This window comes from Bubalus bubalis, chromosome X (assembly GCF_019923935.1).
Source record: "Bubalus bubalis isolate 160015118507 breed Murrah chromosome X, NDDB_SH_1, whole genome shotgun sequence".
NCBI lineage: Eukaryota > Metazoa > Chordata > Mammalia > Artiodactyla > Bovidae > Bubalus > Bubalus bubalis.
In genome coordinates, this window is record NC_059181.1 from 109,818,706 (window position 1) to 109,841,002 (window position 22,297).

Sequence of the window (22,297 nt, forward strand, 5' to 3'; positions counted from 1 at the left end):
TTGCTGAGAACTGACTCTGCTGGGGGCCTGCGTCTCTGTCCAGTCCCAGTGCCTCCCACGTGAGGGTGGTGCCCTGTCCCTGATGCTGCCATGGGGCCTCCTGCCCAACTGAACCTGCCAGGTTGACTAGCTCCACACTGAGCAGGAGGGAGGAGGGCCTGACTGTATGGTCCCAGTGCCCAATGGGATAAGGCCCCTACAGGAGCCTCCTTCAATATGGGAGGGAAGGTAACATGGGCAGACCCCCGAGGCTCCAGGTCTCCCCAGCTGCATTGAGCGTAGGGGGCAGCTGGAGGGCCTTTGGGCTGGGAACACTGGGGAGGGGACGCCAAGTGCAGGGGCAGGAGAGCGAGGCTGAGAAAGGCAGGTATTGAATGTCATGAGAGCTTGTGTGTGCACAGTGCAAGTGTCCTGAGCCAGAGCTGACAAAGACTCCTTGATGCCACGCAAACCCAGTGCCAGGGCCCGGGTGGTGCCTGGAGGAGGGGGACCAGAAAAGGCAGCTCCCTCAGGACCCGGGGGCAAGGAGGGACCCCGAATGGGGTGAGGATGGGAGCAGGAAAGGCCACCTAGCCAGGCTGCCACAGGTACCATAGTCTTTGGTCCCCTTCGGAGGAGCCACCAGGGGCCCCCACCAATGATCATAGCCTCCAGGTTCATGTCCCAGTCAGATGAACTGACCTGAAGGAATGCTCTGTCAGCCTGTTTAGGAGCACAAAGGCAAGGGAACAAGCACAGGTCAAGGCCTATGAGCTCCATTCTAGCCGCCAGACCTCAGACTGAAAGGCCCCTGGGAGAGCCTCTTCCACACCCTCTTAGCTCTCCCCTTTCAGACAGTAGGCTGTGCCCCTCACACAGGGCAAAGACCCTGCTGAGTGGCAAAATTAGAGGGACAGTCTCCCTAGGGGTACAGTGCTCTAGGGTCCTCACACATGGGCCTTTCCAAGGTGCCAGTCTGTCCCCTATATGGTGATGTTGAAGAACAGTGGCCCCCAAGGTCAGAGAACATGCATCTCCAAACCCACTGCCCTATTGCCCATGTGTGGTGAAGACAGGTGACTTTCCCTGGGGTTTCGTCCAGTCCCACACCCCGACTCTCATCCATTTTCAAATACAGGGAGACGGGGACTTCCTTTGGTCACATCTAGCTCAACAAGTTAGACATGTCCCTGGGAGTGAGTGTGTGTAAAGGAGGCCCCCTGAAAAGCACCTAACCTGTGAGCCAACTAAATAATTCTATGTACCTGCCATCTGGGTAAGGGAGAACTGGTCCACAGTGGTGGTGGGGACAGGGGCAGGGGCAAAGAAGACCAGAGCTGGCCTCACAGAAGACCAGTGAAATGCTTGTTTTCAACAGAACAAGCTGTACCTTGAGCCCCCAATCAAGTCCTTCAAAGGACAGGTACCCACGGAGACCTAAGTTGGACATGGCAGGCCAGGAACAGGGGTAGCAGAAGCCCATCCAACCCATTGACAAAAGGAAACAGGAATTTTGAGGTAGCCTCAGGGAGGCTGAATCCAAGGCTCTGAGAGGGGGACGAGAAAAGCACACACACACAGGTGTTCCCAAGTGAGCACTTTAGGGCCACGAGAGTGGTCTTTACGGGAAGAAATGGAAACTGAAGACAGCAGCCTGTGATCTCCAGCAGGATGACGTTTGGTGTGGGCAGAGCTCGGTGAGGCTGCAAGCTCAGCAGAGTGCCTGGCTGTACGCTCTCACACTGTGTCATGAGTAGTCTGTGTCTCAGGTGTTTGGGGAACAGTCAAGTGGAATGTGAGGTTGCTCCCACTGTGCTCGAGCACAGCCCTACTCTGGGGAGAGCTCGACCTGGGGGGCAGGGGAGCAGGACAACAGGACTCTGACTTTTGGGCCATCTCAGCGGGACCTAGCAACCGGCAGCACCAGCCAGAAGAGACCAAGCCAGAAGAGGGGCAAGGCTGGGGCCGGGGGTGGAAATGTGGGACCACCAACTCAGGCTAGGCCAAAACAGCCCGTTACAGACCCCATTTTCTGGGAGGGGCACTTGCCAGGGGCCCATCGGACCCCTGGGGTCTCTCTCGGTGGTAGCCAAGCCAGGACTCGCCAGGACCTGGCCCTTCAGCAGAAGCCTGCCCATTGGTAGGGAGGGAGTGGAGCCAGGGGCACGTTTGTCAACCCATCCAGGGCCTGGTTCCCTGAAACAAGGGGCCTGGCCACAGATGGGAGCCTTTGCAGGCAACCTGAAATGTACTTTTCTGTACTTTCAGACAAGATACAAGCTGGGGATCACATCTCTGTCCCCATCCCCCACTCCCCCACACTGGGCCAGGGCTGCCTCTCCACATCACCTCTGTGACATCATGAAACAATTAAGGGAGCTGACCACTTAATTGGCTGCCTGGCCCAAGACACAGATTCTAGAATCTCCAGAGATTATTTATGGGGCACCCCGACCGTGGTCTGAGGCCCTTCTGCCCTGAGCATTCACTGCTTGGGTGGAGAATGCTCCTGAGCTAGACTAGCTCCATGGTTAGTGAGAGTTCCCACGAGGCACCGGCAGCCCTGCTGGCCCCATCAACTGATGAGGAGCCCACAGCAGGTGATCCCTGTGATTCCTCCCCAGATCCAAACGTGGATTCAAAGGAGGCTCTGGAGAAGCAGCATGACCAACCTGAGAGCCCCGATCCAGGCCTCCATGACAATCTGCCCCCACAGGGCCAGAACCCAGAAATGGCCAATGAGGAAGAGAACAATGCTGTCCTAGGGCTTTCCCAGGAAGCTCTAGTGGATCATGGAGGATGCGGCCTTCACCTCTGTGCACTGGAACAACGAGGGAGACACGGTGGTCATCAAGGCAGATCTCTTCCAGATGGAGGTCCTCCAGCACAGAGGCACAGACAGGATCTTCGAGACAAACAGTGTGAAGAGTTTCATCCATGAACTGAACCTCTATGGGTTCAGTAAAATCCGCCCTCCGGGTTGCTCTGCAGGGAGGAAGAGGATGATGGTAATGTAGAAAGCCATTCCAGGGAGATTAGGCTAGGCTAGCCAAGTGCTGGATGGGTTTCATTTTCCAGGAGAACATTTTTCTTGTGAGAGGGTGGCTAATGAAAGAGGAGAAAGCAGGGCCTGTCGTGTTCCATGAACCCCCTTAGACAGGACCTGCAGGGGTGACTCCAGACCCTGAGGGGCCACTTAATGTCACGGAGGTCCAGTAACACCTCAAGCAAGGAGCGACATGCTAGGGCCTCATAACATGCCAGAAATGAAGAGACCTTATCTCCATACTTAGGCAAGGCCAGGACAGTGGTGGGGAGGAGAGTGGGGAGGAAGGGCTCCTCTCCCCAACCATGGTGAAAATGATTCATTTCCTTTCAGATCTATTGCACTCCAATTTTCAGAGAGACAAGCTTGTCCTCCTGCAGAACATCCAGAGGAAAGATGACTCCAGAAAAACTGCTCAGCCCACCATCAGTTCAATAGGGACCCCAAAGAGAAAGAAGCGAGCGGTGGCAACCAGACACTCTCCTCAACTCCACCACAACCAGCGTTCCCAGGAGGCGGGCAAGAAAGTCCAGAAGAGAACCCCAACTGCTCACAGAACCCCAGCCGGCACTCATTTGTGCCCTCTTGCCTTTGGTCTACCGGCAGTGTAGCCGGGTGGGCCAGGGGAAACCATCTCCCCAGTGAGCAGGGCGGCCCCAGTGGAGAGGGTACATCCAGCAATGCCATGTCTGTACACCCAGCTACTGCTGGAAGGGACAGCCCAGGGGAACTGCCTGAGAGCCCCCCAGAGTACCCAGGTTATGAATCAGTGATGGCTTTGTACAACACCTGTTACTCCATCCTGACAGTGGCCCTTTCCGTCATGGCCCCAAACAAGGCCTCTGAGGCGGAGGAGGAGCAGGGAGAGTCCTCAGATTATGTGTGTCCTCTGTGAGCAGGTCAAGGACAAGCCCAATCCCTGAGCTCCCAGATTCCTAGGGAGACTCAAGAGCACTATCTTGTAATCAAAAATTGATTTCTGGCTCTAGTAAAGTAAAGCAAAACTCCACTGGACTAAATAAAGCATCGAACAAGAACTGCAAGTCTGTGTTCTTTCTATCTGTCCATGCTATTCACACACGGCACTGGGTGAGCCAGATGAAGCTGGAAGCCCATAGCCCAGGCAGGCTTCGGTCCTGTCCCTGTGGTCCTTTTTCACCTGAAGCAGCATTTCACATGCCCAGCCAAGGATCTGGTTCATAAGCCAAGCATTAAGGCAAGCCCAGGATGGGCTGGTCCCTGGGCCTTGCCTGCCACTCAACAGACAGCTCAGCTGGGCTCCTGATCTTGAGGGTGTCACCTCCCATGAGTCATTCACCCTAAAGTAAAAAGGGCTCCTTATGGGTCCCCCAATGATGCCACAAGTTTCTGATCAGCAGCTGAGTGTCTCCAGCTCCTGATTCAGAGGCCTCCCCAAGAGGGTCACCGGAAAACACAGTCATGCCACTGCCAAGGGCCTTGAAAACACATGACCCCAAACCCAAAGACAAGTACAAAGTTTCCACAAGGTGAATGCCAGCCCTTGTCGCTCTGCCCTCACAACTGTATTTAGGAGCCTGTCTTTGGACGTGCGGCCGCCAGGCACCATGTCCAACACACGTGCTTTGTGAGCCAAGGGACACTTTACAGCAGGACAAGGGTCACCTGCAAGGACAGACTGCTGCCTGTTTCTGGGCCTGCGGGCCTCTCTGCCTGCCGATGCTCACCCCAGCCCCCGGGCTCCCCCATCACCCTCTGGACACTGTTCCAAAATAGGGAGTTTGGACCAGAACACAGAGGGAAAAAACACTAACCGGTTTCCTAACAACACATTTCTCTCAAGCACCCAGACCCAGCAGGGCCAAAACGACTGGTGATGCCATATTTTCATAAAGGTCAAAGTCCCAAAGACTCTCCCTGAGTCCAGAGCAGCACTGCATGAGGGGAGTCCCCGCCCCTGGCCTCACACCAAGTGGCCAGCCCACCCCAGGGCAGGACCGATTCAGACCCAACCAGATGGACATGCCTAGGGCGTGGCGGTGACTGGGCGGTGTCACCATGAGCTGATCTCTCATCACCTTACTCTGGAGTGCTCAGTCTGGCAGGCCTCCCGCCCAAAGGGGATTAGGTGCTTGAGGATATCTACCTGGAAGACGTCTTTCCTGGCCCTCCCCGGGACAGGCTGCAGCAGCCAGCGGGGGTCGGCAAGCACAGTCAGGTACTTCTGTTGCAGGTTGGTAGCAGGGCTTGATTCTCCAGCTCCTCCACCTCATTGGGTCCTAGGTTTTATGGGCACAGCAAAGTGTCCCCAACGTCCACAAGACCTGTGTGCAAAGACAGGACACAGAAGGAGAGCAAGGTGATTCAAAGTCATTCCTGCTAGAGACTAAGACCGTATCACAGAAGGGACCCGAGGTGAACTGGGTCCTCTGTCTGAGCCTTTCAGATGGTCTCACCTCAGCAAAGGGAATTTGGGACGAGGCCAATCGAGGGAGGGAGCGAAATGAAAGGGAGAGGCCTGGTGCTCCACGAACCCACCAGGCCACGGGCAGCTCTCAGTCTGCCCACTGCAGGCCGCAGGGACAGAGTAGGAGGGCCCCAGTGGGGAGCCTGTGGGCATCAGGTCCCCAAGTGACTCACCAGCAGAGAGGTGTTGCTGTGGGGCCTCACCCCTGGGGAGTCAGGGGACTTGCTCAGGCCCGGCTGCAAGCAGCGGGGGTGTGCAACCCAGGCTGGGTGCTGTGCGGCCTTCATGGTCTCTGCTGGGCAGACACACACACACACACACACATACATCCACAGACAAGTGCCACGTGCAGACCTGGACCCACCTTTGCCTCAGAGCACAACTGGGACTGAGGCCCAGAGTGTGGTCAGGCACCTCAGCTGCCATCTCCCAGCCCAGGGACCCTCGCTGTCCCAAGCCACAGCTGACAAAGACTCCTCAACTCCCGGGTCCCATCTCTGCCCATGCTCTGTAGATCCCACATCTGAATCAAGGGCTGCTGAGGGCAGACCCATGCTAACCTGTCTGGCCTCAGCCCTGGGGCCACCCTGGACCTCAGATGGCCCTGCCAGGAGTCTTCCCCTTGCCTTTGGGAGCCACCTTCCTCCCAGCCCTTCCTGCACCATGGCCTCCACTGTCAGCAGATGCCCCGGCCCCTGCCCAGAGCTAGAGAAAGAAGAAAGGAGAGCAGGAACTACTGGGGCAGGCACTCTCTGTGTCCTCGCCAGGGCCTGGGACAGCACCACACAAGGATCACAGAATTCAAACCTCAAATAACCTGCTAGGTTACTGTCACTCTGTTCTGCAACTGAGGAAGTGCTAAGAGATAGAGATAACGCATGAAGCAGGGGAGCTGACCACACACACCTCCATTCTCACTTCTTTCCTTGTACCTGGAAGGGGGGGGATCCCTGTTCACTGGAGGTGGGTGAAGGCAGAAGAGCAGAGCAGCGGGCCTGAACCTCAGCAGGGTCTTAGCACCTGCAAGGGAGCCTCTGTTTCCACATCGATGTGAGGATGGGGACAAGGTCCCAGACGAATCCATTCTAGAGCCTCCTGGGCCTTTCCTTCCCCGAGCACAGCAGAGCCACAGTTCTCACAGGCCTACGAGGCCCCACGTGATCTGGCTTCTGCCCTGGCGGCCTTCTCTCCTCGCCCCTGGATTCACCCCTAGTAGCCATTAAGGCCATCCTTCATCCTTGGAACATTCCAGTGTGTTCCTACCTCAGAACCTTTGTAGGGTGTGAGGAAAACATTGCATCCCCTCAAATCCAGGTGCTGGAGTCTCAATCCCGAGTACCTCAGTGTGACCTTACAGACAAAGGAAAGGTCTTCACAGAGCTGATGGAGGTCCAGTGAGCTCATTAGGATGGACCCTCCTCTAACAGGATGGCTGTCCCCATACAAAGGACACATTTAGAGACAGACAGGCACACAGGGGAACTGGGGTGAAGAGGAAGGTGCAACTCTTCAAGCCCAGACACACCCACCATGGCCAGCAATGCCCCCGGAAGTGATGGGGGAGAGATGGGACAGACTCTCTCCACAGCCCTCATGAGCATCAACATCAGCCGACACCTCGACCTTGGCTGCCGGCCTCCTGAACCCACACAGTTGTAGTGTGAGCCACCCAATCAATCCTGACGTGACTGCCGGCAAATGAAGACAGAAGGTCAGCCCTGTCTGTACATCTCTCAGCAGGGGCAAACGGGGAGTTGGGGGATGACTTCTTCACTCCCAGCATCTCAGGCACACTCCTCCATGTCTGCACACCTTCATGTGTCTGTTTTCACCTCCCAGTGTCAGGGGTCCCACAAGTTACTGACTCTTCCCTCCTGATGGAAGGGAAGGGAAAACTCATTGTGCCAATACAACCACTTGACGTGACCACACACTCACTGACTGAAGAACCATAGAGGAAGAGGCCCGGGGTACAGGGCACACACCCGAGGTGCTGGCACATGCCAGCAAATGCCCTTCTGCAAAGGCTCCCCAGTGTCCACTCCCCCAACCGCAGTCAAGCATGCCATGTCCTCCACACTGGCTGGCCCGAGCATCATCATCCCGCTGAACCTTTACCTGCTGGGTGACAAAGGGTCACCCCCTTCACTGGGTGAACATATCACAATGTCCCTCCAACCTCACACCTCTTGTCCTGATACGCACACAGGCAACCGTAAGTTCGAGTATTCCTGGAAGCTATTTCAATACAGGATGGCTAGGAATAACTTGAATGTGTACAGAACTGGTTGGGAGCTCCTAAAATATGTTTCCTCGAAATCCAAACTACTTTCTCCTGATTAATCTCCCCTTAGCCAGATTCCCAATATGCCCATGGTCACTGTATAGCCACCCAATACAAGAGCAAGAGGGATGGAGGCAGCAGAATGGACACAGAGATGCCCTGAGCCAACTGTGGCTAAACAACCTTTCGTTGATTTTACAAACCAGATGACTGGCATATACCATAATGCTAGGGCCTCTTCCAGACCTGGAAATGCCAATGACTCTGAAGCTTAATCTTAAACTTCATTAGCTTCGCTGTTCATCTCTGTCTGGTCCAGAGACTTACAGAAGGGAAACCAAACACAGAAAAGGCTTGTGACTAAGATAACAAGGCAGAAGGGAGGAGGGTATCTAACCAGAAGCAAGGATAAGGCAATCAGGACGAATTCCAGATAACCAGAATGCAAAAGTACCTGGGAGTGGGACTTCCCTGGTGGTCCAGTGGTTAAGACTCCTTGCTTCCACTGCAGGGAAATGGGTTCGATCCCTGGCCAGGGAACTAAGATTCCACATGCCTCACATCGGGGCCAAAAGAAATAAGTAAAATTTTAAAAGTCATCTACATTTACTGAGAGCTCAAAAAATAAACAAAACAAAACAAACAAAAAAGTACCTGGAGTGAGTGACTAAGCATGTGACCTAAGGAATGGAAAGACAGCCTGAGCTGGGACAACACACAAGGACCCAATGTATGGAGCTGTCTTTCCTCCACGCTGAGGTGAGAAATGTGGCATGATGTTGGGTAGACACTGAGTGGTAGGAAGAGGAAGCAGTTCAGGGAGGCGGGCTTCTTGAGCCAGCATCAGAGAAGACCCATGCTGAGCCAGCACAGAATCAAGTCAAACAACGCAGAAACCAAAAAGACAAAGACAAAGACAACCCTCTGAGTCTGTCAACACTGAATTCCCGGATGGTACAGTCATAGCATCCAGTGTGTGCCGAGTTGGAAAGGACCTCCTATGTCCCATGTTCCAGGCCCCACCCTCTATGGGGACAGGGAGCAGGTCACAAGTGCTAGAGTCAGGACTGGCCCCTTGGGGGTGGACTCCTGTCTCGCTACCATCCACACCCCACTCACTCTGCAGTGTGCCACTCAGAGCCCGCCTTCCTCTTCTCGCAGGGAGAGGCATCCTAGCACTTCAGATGTTTCTACAGGGAGTGGTCCTGCGTCCAATGAGATTACTGACATACTTACCATGCTTACCCGCCTCGCACACACTGATGCCTGGGCAGGGCCTATCTCATCACCTGCCGAATCCAGAGTGGTACAGCAGAGTTGATGAGTGCCAAGTGACTCGAAGCCAATAGCCAGCACCTAGTAAGTGTCTCCTCTGGCACAGGCAGCTCTGGGGACAGTACCAAGGTAAGCAGGGTGGGGTCTTTATCCTCAGAGGGCTTGCAGTCTAGCTGGGGTAACAGTGCATGCACACACGCACGCACATGCACACACAAACAGAAAACCATTCAAGGTACTTTGCACCACAAGACTACTATAGAGAAGAGTTCTGGAAGGTTCATGTGAACGTGTGCACACACATACACAGAAACCGCCCAAACTAACCTTGTACACACACACACACACACACACACACACCAGAAACTGCCCAAGGTAACCTTGCACAAAAAGAGTACTATAGAGAGGGTTTTGGAATGTTGCACACACACACACACACACACACAAACCACCCAAAGTATCCTTTCACAAAAAGAGTACTACAGAGAGGCTTCTGGAAGTTGTGGGGAGGAAGGAACAGTCCTGAAGTCAGCCTCAGAGGCTTCAGGAGGACACAGGAAGCAAGGAGAGAGGGATCTGCCAAAGCAGCAGTGTGAAGGGCTGGGCACGCCGGGAGCAGGCTGTGGGAGTGGAGGCGAGTCCATGACCATCGGGGAGACAGGGGGAAGTGCTGCTGCGAGGAAGGGAGGAAGGCCCGAGGTGGGGGTTGGAGCCCCGAGAAGCGTGGAGAACGACGGCTGAGCCTGGGCCCAGAACTGTTTCATTGACCTCATTTGACAGACGGGCAAGATGAAGGCCAGAGAGCTGCAGGCACTCGAACACCAAGTTGTGGGAGTCAGGGGTTGCCTTGGGGAAAGCTGTATTTTAGGATTTGTGCTTATGCTACCAGGGTGGCCTGGGTCGCAGGGGCCAAAGAGCGATTAGTAGTCTGCCTGTGTCATGTCAGCAAAGGCCCTGGGTTTAAGAGAGCTCAGGAAGTACTGGACGAGCAGGGTATTCCTCCAGACACTTCTTCTTAAGGATTCTATCTGAGACTCCTCTACTCTGAACTGCTGATTTTATGCCAGGGGGAACTGAGTGGGAGAGAGGTGGCTGGAAAAAAAGACTCTCATGCTTCATCAAAGGTGTGCAAGGAAGGCTCAGGCACAGGCCCTCCACATGTACCTGCGGTGACCCAAACGCTCTGGGGATGTGACGGGAAGGCAACGCACTCTGGATCGGTACCCCAGGCACACACTGAGCTCCATGGCCCCCGGCAACCATCCCTGGCATCCCTCCTCAGAGATTCCAGATTCTAGGAGCTGCGCCTTTCTGTCTGCCTGTCTGGGGCTTGTCAGCAAGTTCCCCATCTTCTCCACCCTTGTAGACCCAATGCCAGGCACCAAGGAGGTGCTCACACACCAGACAGTGAGGGGATTAATGAAGGAAAGAAGGTGACTGGTGGCCACTGACAGAGCTATTGATGGGCCAGTGTCGCCAGACTGTCAGCGTCTGGAGGAGGGGGCGGTCCAGCACACTCCATCTGGGCTTCCCAGGTGCCTGATGCTAAAGAAGCCCATTGACAAGTCCTGGGAACACACATTCCCTAGACTGTTCTCTTCACTGACTGACCACCAAAAGAACACCTCTGTGTTTGCATCCAGCCTCCCTGGTGTTCAGTCTCACCTTGCTTCCTCAGATGGTGCACATGCCACCTCCACCCCCATGGGAAAGTGGTCATCCTTCTTAATGAAGGGCTCGGGCAATGCCACCAAGCACACACTGTTCTCCTGCCATATTCCACAAAGGATACCTGACATTTCAACACACTGGCTACTCTAGCAACTGGGCTTTTGTCTCCTTGCTAAAGTGGGTTCCTCACCTTAGCCATGATGTTACCGAATTGAAACAGACAAAGACTGACAAGCAAAGCCCTACGGTCTGTCAAAGCAGCTGGTCTTCTGGACACACACCAGAGGAGTCCCAACAGAGTGCTAAAGACAGAACACTCTACCAACTCTGAACCTGGAGCACTCAACTCAGCAATGGACAGAAAGGGTGGAGGCCACTTACATGAAGGTATCTTTCTAGATGCCACATCATTAAGATTATCAAGAAAGCACATGGATGCTAGACACACCAACAGCTGTCCACAATTCTGAACCTTCACTTAGACATACAGTGTGGAGACAGGCCTCAGCCAGGGTCTGAAAGCAGGTCACTTGTTTCTGTCAGAAATTCCCTTAGAAAAGTGTCCATTAGCTTACCTTGTGGCTCAGATGGTAAAGAATCTGCCTGCAATGCAGAAGACCCAGGTTTGATCCCTCGGTCAGGAAGATCCCCTAGAGAAAGGAATGGCTACCCACTCCGTATTCTTGCCTGGGAAATTCCATGACAGAGAAGCCTGGCAGATTACACTCAGTGGGTTTGCACAGAGTTGGACACAACTCATCGACTAACACTTTCTGTATGATCCAGACTCCAACCAAACCAAAGTGCAACTCTTCCTAACAAAGTGCAACAGCTTCTTAACCATTTGTATTCTTCAGAAAATATTTTACAGATGTTTCAGGACACTCACAGTTGAGAAACAAATACTTTCTGTCTCCTTCATATCCCAGGTCAGTTTCCAGATTTGTATAGTTGGAAGATGTTGCCCTTAATAGAAAACGTTCATTCAACAATTTTATGACACAATCAGAGTAACAGTAAGAAGTCCCAACCAAAGGATGTGAAAGGTCAAAGGCAGTCTATGATCAGACCCTTGCTTTTCAAAATGCTATCCATGGACCAGACACTTAGGCATCAACTGGCATCTGGTCAGAAGCACAGAATCTCAGGTCCACCTCAGAACATGTGAATCAGAAGCCACATTTGACAAGATCACTGAGGGATCTGAATGCACACCAAAATCTCAGATCTAGGTCACTGGTTTTCAAACTGTGCTCTCTGGCACACTTTGGGGGCCTCTATGAGCAGTGGGCCAGGAAGAGATTAGGAAGAAGTGGGATGGGGAGCAGGCCTCGCTTCAACTGAGCAGCCTGCCTCTGATCTGTTTGGGAGGCTGAACCCCACACCACCTGCCAGCCAGATATCCCATGGACACAAAGGTTGGAGAATCCCTGTTCTGGACCAACCATCTCATTTTCTACATGCACAACTGACAACTTCCAGATGGCATAAGGGAATTTTCACCAAGGTCACATTAGAGTCCCTTGAACACTGTAGAGGATTCTGAAATTTACCAGTCTGGGAATCAAGAAAAATCTTCATAGGCAGTGTGGCTGGACTAACCTCCCAACTGCAGAAGTAGAAGCAAAGACAGACCCTGAGCCCCAGTGGGAGACAACATGACGTCCAAGGCTGTGCCCTGGAAAAGCCCTGTGTCATGAGCATCATCTTGTGCTACCTGGTTTTCAACAGAGGAGAGACACCCAGATAGCAAGTGCCAAGGCTACACAGCAGGAGAAGAGCTGATGTCCAAACCCAGGTCCCTGGATCCAAAAGCCCAGGCTCTGGATCATGTCATTCACATCATGAGCACAAATAGGCAGCCCCTCTGTGTGCCCTATGCACTGGCCCAGCCTATGAGCTACATGGACACACATCCACTCAAAAAGGAGCCATCCACCCTCACGGATCCATGGGATACAACAATGGGCTTCTGTGCCAATGCCTGGGCTCCTGGTATAGGCTCAAGGCACGGAACATGCAAATTCAGTTGCTATATCTTTGTGGTATGAGAGTTAAGAATCCATTTAATATCCGTTGCTATGTATCTGACATCTCCATGCCTTGGGAAAGTTAGAAGGATTAAGAGGCAGAAATGGTCAGAGGAGGAAAAGGAAATGAAATATTTTACTATGTATTACATATTAGGTTTAGCACCTCATTTTTATATTCACACCCTCCAAGCACTGCCTGGAGCTTTCTGCCATGGAAGCTCTTATTGCTAACCACTTTTAACTAAAACTGAAGCTGCAAAAAAAAAATACCATCCAATCAAAAAATGGTCAGTACACCTGAATAGACATTTCTCCAAAGACACAAATGGCCAAAAGGCACATGAAAAGATGCTCAATGTTCTTAATTATCAGATAAATGCAAATAAAAACTCCAATGAAGTATCATCTTACACTGGAAAGAATGGCCATCATCAAAAAACCTACAAAGACTAAATGCTGGAGAGGGTGCATAGAAAAGGGAACCCTTGTACACTGTTGGTGGAAAAGTAAATTGGTACACTCAATGTGAAGAACAGTATGGAGGTTCCTCAAACAACTATAAACAGAACTACCATATGATCCAGCAATCCCACTCTTGAATATATACCAGGAAAAGACAAAAACTCTAGTTTGAGAAGATACATGCATCCCAATGTTCATTGCAGCACTATTTATAATAGCCAAGATATGGAAGCAATGTAAACGTCCATCAACAGATAAACGGACAAAGAAGACATGGTATACACACACACACACACACACACACACACACACACACACACACAGGAATACTACTCAGCCATGAAAAATAATGAAGTAATACCTTTTGCAGAAACATGAGTGGACCTAGAAATTATCATACCAAGTGGAGTATGTCAGAAAGAGAAAGACAAATGTCCTATGATATTAATTATATGTGGAATCTAAAAAGATGATACAAATGAAATTATTTGCAAAGCAGAAACAGACTCAGAGAATAAACTTTTGGTTACCAAAACAGAAAACAAGGGAAGGGATTAATTAGGAGTTTGGGATTAACAGATACACTCTACTATGTATGAAATAGTAGTACTGTGGTGCTGGAGAAGAGTCTTGAGAGTCCCGTGGACAGCAAGGAGACCAAGTCAGTCAGTTCTACAGAAATCAACCCTGAATATCCATTGGAAGGACTGATGCTAAAGTTGAAGCTCCAATATTTTGGCCACCTGATGTGAAGAGCCAATTTACTGGAAAAGACCTTGATGCTGGGAAGGACTGAAGACAGAAGGAGAAGAGGGTGCTAGAGGATGAGGTGATTGGATGGCATCACCGACTCAGTGAACATGAGTTTGAGCAAACTCTGGGGAGAATGAAAGACAGGGAAGCCTGGTGTGCTGCAGGTCCATGGGGTCACAAAGTCATATACAACTGAGAAACAGAACAACATGTATAAAATACATAATTATTGTCCTACTGTATAGAACAGGGAACTATACTCAATATATACAATAACCTATAATGGAAAATAATCTGCAAGTATGTATATAGTGAATCACCTTGCTGTACACCAGAAACGATGGGCACAACATTGTTATCAACTATGTGAAAGTGAGTGAAAGTCACTCAGTCATGTCCAACTCTTTGTGACGCCATGAACTCTACAGTATACAGTTCATGGAATTCTCCAGGCCAGAACACTGGAGTGGGTAGCTTTTCCCTTCTCCAGGGGATCTTTCCAACCCAGGAATCGAACTGGGGTCTCCTGTGTTGAGGGTGGATTCTTTACCAACTGAGCTATGAGGAAAGCCTTAGGTAGACTTCAGTTTAAAAAAAAAAAAAAGTGAAGCTGGAAGAGCTGGCCAGCAGATGGCACAATGAGCAAGCAGCACATTACTGTCAAACTCGAGTTTCATTTCAGATGCGAAGCTGGCCCCTTTCCTAAAGCCTCCTCCAAGTGCCATTTGGGAACACTAGGTGGGCAATACAGCAGGCCAAGGCCAGCCTCCCATCTCATCTTGTCTTCACTGCCTGCACTACTCCTTCAAAGGCAGTAAGCGAGGGGCCCACACTGCCAAACTCCTCCTGGCGCTTGAAGCTGCCACAGCTCAGGCCACTGGGGAGCTGGTCTGGGCAAACCTGCACCACGTCTTCCTTCTCTGCACAATGCATCAGCAGCAGCCACTCTGCTCAGCCTGGGGGACACTGGGTGCCACGGGGGCAAATCAACCTTCTGCCTGGAGTCAGGAGAACCTGGGCCCAACGCCCTCACCTCTGTGTGTGTTCAGTCGCTAAGTTGTGTCCGACTTTTTGTGGCCCCATGGACTGCAGCACGCCAGGCTTCCCTGTCCTTCACCATCTCCCAGAGTTTGGTAAAATTCACGTCCATTGAGTTGGTGATGCTATCTAACCGTTTCATCCAGTATCCAGGCAATAACTCTCAAGACATCTCTCTAAACCTCTTTCTGGAGTCAGTAACAACAATTGGAAACCTCCACACAAGCCAGGAGAAGTCAGCCTGCAGAAGACGGTGCCCTTGTCCAGTTCAGCGAGGACAGGCAGCAGCTGCCAGAGCCACTCATCCTGGAAAGAGCCAGCTGGTTATTGCCTGACCTCACCTGTGTGCCCTCTTGTCTACCTGCAGCCTGACCCTGTCTATGGGAGGCACCACAAAGTTTTGTCCAATCACTGCTAACCAAATGACTGAATCAAATGGATTCTTCTCAGGGAGAGAAGCAATGGCTTTCCTTTTAAACTGCAAGTGAGGGCACTGATCAGCTGTATGCAGGGTATAGGGCAGATGCCTTAGAGTCGCCTCTGAGTTGGACCCAGTCTAGTAACCCAGACCCTTTCCCATAACCTTGATCCAGCTACAGAGCTGAGCTCAGTTCCCTCCATGGGTCTGACCCTTCTGGGGGCCCTTCCCCCATTTCCCATCCAAGGAGACCCTCTCTCCTACAAGTCCCAGTCCAGACGGCTCTCCCAACTAAAAAGCCTTCCATGGTCTCTTGATGTGAGTCAGTATTTGGTTCCCCACTCTACACACTCCCCAACTTCTGCCTCGTTTCATGCTCTGCACTTCACAGGTCTGCCTGGAAGATGCACTCCAGTCTCCCAACACCCCAGCCCTGAGTGATACAGGGGTGAGTGGAGACCTGATGCCCTGCACAGTGGAGGAGCCTCTTGCAGGACAGGTGTCTGTGGACTTGAATGCACTTTGCCTTGTGAGGTCTGGCACCCAGACCTGCCCTCTCCCATCAGGCTGGGCTTACACCGGAGCTAGCAGATGACCAGGTGGCCAGCACACTGGAAACAGTTCTCCTGCCCAACCCAGCAGTTTTCTCATGCGAAAGACACCAAGAGCCCCTCCCACCAGGCTGCGTGCAGGGCAGAGCATGGAGCCACCCAGGCAAAGCACTTGGCGTTCTGTGTGTACACACAGCCACCGCTCAGGCACCAATTCCTCTTGTCAGTTCTCCTGTTCGGTCAATATCTATCACGAGCCTCAGGCACTGTGAGGGCCCGACCACCAGGGCCCACTGTGGACACCTCCAATGCCTGTCTGTGCGCTGCACCTCCTGACGGGCTGGCAGGAACTGTCAGGTCAACACTGCAGGTGAAGGGATGCCCTGCCCACCTCTGCCTGCTCCCTGTCCCCTTGGTGGTGAGTCCCCAGCCAGCTCCGGCACCAACTCCCCCCCACCCCACCCCCGGGAATAGCCTCACGAAGGACCCATCCCGAGGAGGCTGGCTCTGGAGTGGTCCGAGGAGAGGTGGAGAGATGGGGGCCTTGGTACAGGGTTGACATCCCCTGCCCCACGGGTTATGAGGACCCATCCTGTGCACTCAGCCCTGGGCTCAAGGCCACAGCCCAGCTGCTAGAACTTTCACTGGGCTGGCAGTGGGAGAGGAATTCCCTGGCAAGTGAGAAGATCCAGGAGTGTGGGACAAGGGGGAAATAGAGGGAAGTGACTTCTTTGTTCTGCTGTCCACAGGGGGCTGAGCAGCTCAGGGTGAAGAACAGTGAGAACTGGGGGCGGGAGAGCCAGAGTCTCCCCGGTATCTGACAAAGCTTCAGGCAGTGGACAAACATCAGCCCAGGATTCAACAGGATTGGCTGGACTTCAAAGACACTGAACGTTCCGCTAAGGCAAGCCTGACCCGCTGGCATCGGAGGTCCTCTTGGGAAAACCTGCATCCCTGACATGAAGGCCAGGGAGACTGGGAGGCAGGCCCCTGAAGACCAGGACTACTCAGACGTCTCTGAACTTCTGAACCTGCAGCAGCAGCCCATCCCCCCACCGGATAAAGAGTTGGTGCCCTCCCACCCCCACCCCCAAGGGAGCAAACGGGACTGGAGCCCTCCCTCCCAGGAAGCAGGGGAGCTCGCCACCCCGAGTTGTGGCAGGACCCACAGCACTACCAGCAGGAGAACCAAGGAACCATGAGAAGAGGTGGTCACCTACTGCTCGGCCACCAAGCAGAGTGAAGTCACCACACAACACAGGCCAGGCTCGCCGGGCCTCATGATGGAGGAGATGGACGACACGCCCCACTCCCTGTCCCCACTGCCCGGGGATTGCAGCAGAGTTTGCAGGGTCGCACTGAGTGGCCAGGAGCCAGGGGCTATGATGAGGGCTGCCGCCACCCAGAAGACCGGACCCACAGAGCGGGCAGGTGGTCAGTACAACACGGCTCCTTGGGGCTCAATGGATGGGCAACGGATTAAGGTAGGCTCCACAATGACACTGAGGCCAAGGGCAGCCACCCCAGTAAACAGGTCAAGATTCCTCATCCAGGTTCGGCCCCAAGCCAATTCTCAGATCTGGAACCGGAGGAACAGGGAATAGGTGGGGCCTCCGGGGGAAGGGATGCTGCAGCACCACAGCAGACAAACAAGGGAATGACCCCAGCCCTTCAGGGACCTCAGGCTCTTGGGTCCAGTGACCCCATGTAGGGAGGTGGGACCTCAAGGGGTGGATGTTGCCAGACACAGGGTCAACTTGACACTGACGTGACAGACTGGTTAACTCTGACTCTGCAGTCACTTTGGGAGGACCCTGGGCTGGGCTTCTGAGCAGAGGGGGTCAAGGGGTAAGGGACAAAGTCAGTCCCGAGGAATCATCAGTCGGTCTTGATTTTTTGTGTTTTCAGATTTTCTGTCTTCTGTTTGCAGGCTAGCGACAGACTCAGTATTCTCCTCGTCTTGGAGCAGTAAGTGCCCCAGTGGTAAGTGCCCCACTGGGACTGCAGTCCATCCCCAGGCTTTGTACCTGGGGCGAGCAGGTCCCTGAGGAGACACTGCCCTGGCGTCCAGCACTCTGCCTGTGAGAGAGGGCTCCTTCACGTCCGTGTCAGTCCCTGGTTCTGCCTAGCTTCAGTTCCAGGCCTTGGACTCCCACAGGACAAGCCCAGGTGTAGCATGTAGCTCTGGACATCAACCAGCCTTCCTTCTGGGACTAGACAAAAAGCCTTGGGTGGGGGGTGCGCAGTCCAGACTTGTGCACAGCAGCCACAGCCTGGGAGGAAGAGGGGGGCAAAGGCAGGCGGCAAGAAGACGCAGGGCACCCCCGAACTCCCAGATGATGAGCACCTGACACTCGGGTGGATGGAGAGAAAGGATGTTATGGTCCTGCCTGGAAGGAGGACAGTAGGTTGGTCAGGACAAGAGGAGCCAGTGGTCCAGGGGCAGAACTGCATGAGAAAGTGTTGGGTCATGGATGAGCTCTGAGCAGAGTGCGGGCCAGCACAGCCACCCAGAGTGCTGGGCGAACGAGGGAGGGAGACCTAGGACCACCGGAAGCCCCACCAGGGCACCATGGACACGTTGGGGCTGAAACAGGAGAGGGCTCGGCTGTGCTTTCCATCCGGGGCAGATGAGGACAGATGTGCATGCAGGGTGACACAGAACCATGGTATGTGAAACACCGGTGGGAGGAGGAGAGACAGGAGGGGTCCAGGCTGGTGGGGGCGCCTAGGCTGACAGCACCGCCCCGGGCCATGCAGTCTGAGCTCAGATAGTAGCATCGGGGACAGGAAGAGGAGCATTTACTCTGATCAGGCAGTTGGGAGGCAGGGACACCGCAGGGAGGGTGGCAGTCAGGAGCAGAATTAGGTGGCTGTCCTGGGTGGGCTGAGCCCCCAGACGAGAGAAGAGGTTCGGGCCCTGTGGGCGGGTTGTCTTGGGGGCCCGGATCTGGGTTCTCAGGTTGGTCCCACCACTTCTCCAAAGCCTCCTCTGAATCCACATTTGGATCTGGGGTGACATCAGGGGGGTGCCCTGCTGTGGCTCTCCATCAGTGGATGGGGCAAGCAGGGCTGCACTGGCTTGTTGGAACTCTGACTATCCATGGAGCCAGTCTAGTTCAGGAGCATTCTCTACCCAAGCAGTGAATGGGTCAGGGCCAGAGGGCCTCAGAGCAGGGTGGTAGTGCCCAATAAATACTGTCTGGAGATTCTAGAATCTGGATCTTGGGCCAGGCAGCCCAATTAAGTGGTCCGCTTCCTTACTTGTCTCATGATGTCACACTGGTGATGTGGAGAGGTAGCCCTGGCCAGTGTGGGGGGAGGGGGTCTGGGGACAGAGATGTGATCCCAGCATGTCTCTTGTCTGAAACTACAGAAAAGTATGTTTCAGGTTGCCTGCAAAGGCTCCATCTGCTGCCATGCCACTTGTTTCAGGGGGCCAGGCCTAGATGGGTTGACAAACACGCCTCTGGCTCACCCCTACCCTACCAAATACCAAGGCTCCAGGTATACCTCTTGCACCCACACTGGGTCAGAAGCTCCCTGGGCTCCCCAAAGACACAGTACTGCACTCCCAACATATACCCCCATCCTGCTGAGTGCTCCCAAGACTGCCTCCTCAGGGGCCAGGTCTTCATTCTGCATGCATCAGGCTGAGGACCGCACCAGGAGGCTGGCCTTGGGCAGGCTCTGCCACTGCTCAGCATCTCATCAAGTGAGGCCCAGGGTGGGACCATGATGTAGGTGTGCTCCCCGGGGTCCAACTCCTTCACCCCACATCACACGACCCACCTGTAGGTACTCTGAGGCTTGACTGAAGACACCGGGAAGTGCTCCTGTTATCCTGAGGACGTTCTTCAGCATTTCCGCTTGGAGGTCAGCTGTTTGGCCAGATACTTGGAGAAAGAAAGAACTTCATCAGGTTAGCCACCCTCTTATTCACAGCTTCCTGGGGCAAGGCCTCTGCAAGGGCGGAGCAGGAGACTGTGGGGGAGGAGGCTGAGGGGGATGCAGACTCCCCCGCTCAGCCCAAAGAGCTGCGCCATCCACAGGGCCCTGGGCCTTGCCTGGGTCCTGAAGGTCTTCCTCAAGCTGCTCAAGCTCAACCATCTCGACCTGAGCATGATGCCTGCGATCAAACCACAGAGTGAGGCATGGGGCAAATGGGACAGATGAGGGCCATGGGCCTGGATGGTGGATAGCGGGGCTGGAATGGCCTCACCTGAGAACCGCACCCCTGGGCAGCCACAGGCCACTTGCAGGTCTTCCTCTTGGAAGGTGCTCTCAGACCTCACAGGGGCATGCCTCTGGAATGGCCAGTTCCCTGGGCTACCTGAAGGAGGAAGTGAGGTTGGCTCCCCTAGGTGGTGGTCAAACACAGCCCGAGATTTCTGGGACTGACAAGGTAAGGGGATTAGGCCCTTGTGGGGCCCCCTCTGTTCTGGGATGGGGAGCCCTTGGTGTACACTCAGGGCACCCCGCCTCACCTTGACTCCTGGCCACTGCTTGACCTCCTCTGCTCTCCAAACTCAGGACCTGGGCCTCAGATGTCTGCCTTCGCCTCCTGGGTTCCTGAAAGCTCCTGTGAGAGACATGGAGGGGCACCTTGGTGTATCCTGTGGCACAGCCTGAGCATTCTCTGACGGTTAAAGGTGGTACTCTGTGAGGTCCTCTCAGTTGTGTGGTGGGAGGTCCCTCCAGGGCTGCCTTGTAGTGCTCACCTTTGCCCTGGCACAATCTGGTCCTTCCCCTCTGGGGCCTTCAGGAAAACTCAGACCAAGACCTGAGACTGAACAGAAAGCGCTGAGGGGCACCCACATGTGGCAGCACCTGCCAGGGTCTCCTGCAGCTTCTAGGCTGGGAGATGCTCGGTCCTCCAGCTCCTCCTCACGTCCTGCCTGGCCTCCCAGCACTGACCACAGGGCGGGGGTCTGCTCAGTCCTCCATTGGGGTTGGGGAGTCCAGCCTCTGCTAACCTGAAGCCTCCGACCTCTGCCTGAAAAACCTCACCTCCCGAGGTCCCTAAGCCAGAGGTCAAGAAACTGCTCACCCCCCTCTGGGCCCTCCAAGACCCTCTTGCAAGGTCCAAGATCCCTCCTTGTGGAGTCTAAGCACCTCAGTCCTTCCTTGCATGGAGCCTAGACTCCAGACAAGACTGGAAGTTGTACTGTCTGCCATTTGGAGGTTTCCGCATCAGCAGGTCCCCAGTCTCTCTGACAGGGACGTCAGGCAATGCGGCACGAGGTCGTCCTGCCCGGGGACTACCAGGGTTGCCTCTGGTCTGAGATCTGGCTACCCTCAGCCCTCCCTCAGGGTCCTCACCTTGACTTTTGGTAGGACCTGGGCTCTGTCCTCTCCCCACCGTAGTCCCTGCTTCTCACACCAGGTCCCCAGTCTCACAGAACTGGATGTCAGGAAATCAGGACAGACTAGTGTGCTCTTCTCACCCTGAGGCTCCAGGCCGGGCAGTGACAGGGATCTGTGGGATTCCATCAGCCTTACCTTGGGATCCCTAGAATCTCCACTTGAGGTCCCTTCAGTCTTCCCTCAGGGACCTCACCTTATCTCCAGGTACGACTTCAGATTCTTTCCTCTCCCCTCCCCTACTAACGCCCCAACCCTCATACCAGGACCCCAGTCTTTCTGAGATTTGGATATCAGTAAGTCTGCTCTGTATACTAGGACACCAGTCTGAAATCTGGATTTAAGAAGTCAGACCCCTGTACTAGGTTCCCCAGTCTCTCTGAGACCCAGATGTCAGGAAATGCAGCATGTGCTCATCAGCCCTATGTCCTCCCAGAGCCCACTCTGCTCTTGGGTCCAGGGTCCCCTAAGTCCTCCCTCAGAGTCCTCACCTTGACTCTCAAAAGAACTAAGATCTTTCCTTCTGCCCATCTGAGGCCCTGCCCCTTCTGCTGCTGCTGCTGCTGCTAAGTCACTTCAGTCGTGTCCGACCCTGTTGGACCCCATAGACGGCAGCCCACCAGGCTCCCCCGTCCCTGGCATTCTCCAGGCAAGAACACTGGAGTGGGTTGCCATTTCCTTCTCCAATGCATGTGAAAGTGAAAAGTGAAAGTGAAGTAGCTCAGTCGTGTCCAACTCTTAGCGACCCCATGGACTGCAGCTTACCAAGCTAATGTCTCTGAGAAACAGATGCGGAAGTCAGAACAGGCTGCCAAGTGCTCATCCTACCACCAGGGCGGCCCAGGGCTGACAGCAGGGTCAGGGGTCTGTGGGGTTCCTTATATCCTCCCTCAGGGACCTCATCTTGATCTCTGGCAGATCTGGGGATGCCCCTTGTGTTGACCAGAGGCGGGACTCTCACTTCAAGGCTCAGGGAG

General features: G+C 53.9%; 1 pseudogene; it reads left to right on the top strand.

The window, feature by feature from the left end:
• The first annotated feature begins 1,774 nt into the window (after positions 1-1,774).
• LOC112582162 lies at positions 1,775-4,055 on the top strand (annotated as a pseudogene).
• Positions 4,056-22,297: the final 18,242 nt, after the last annotated feature.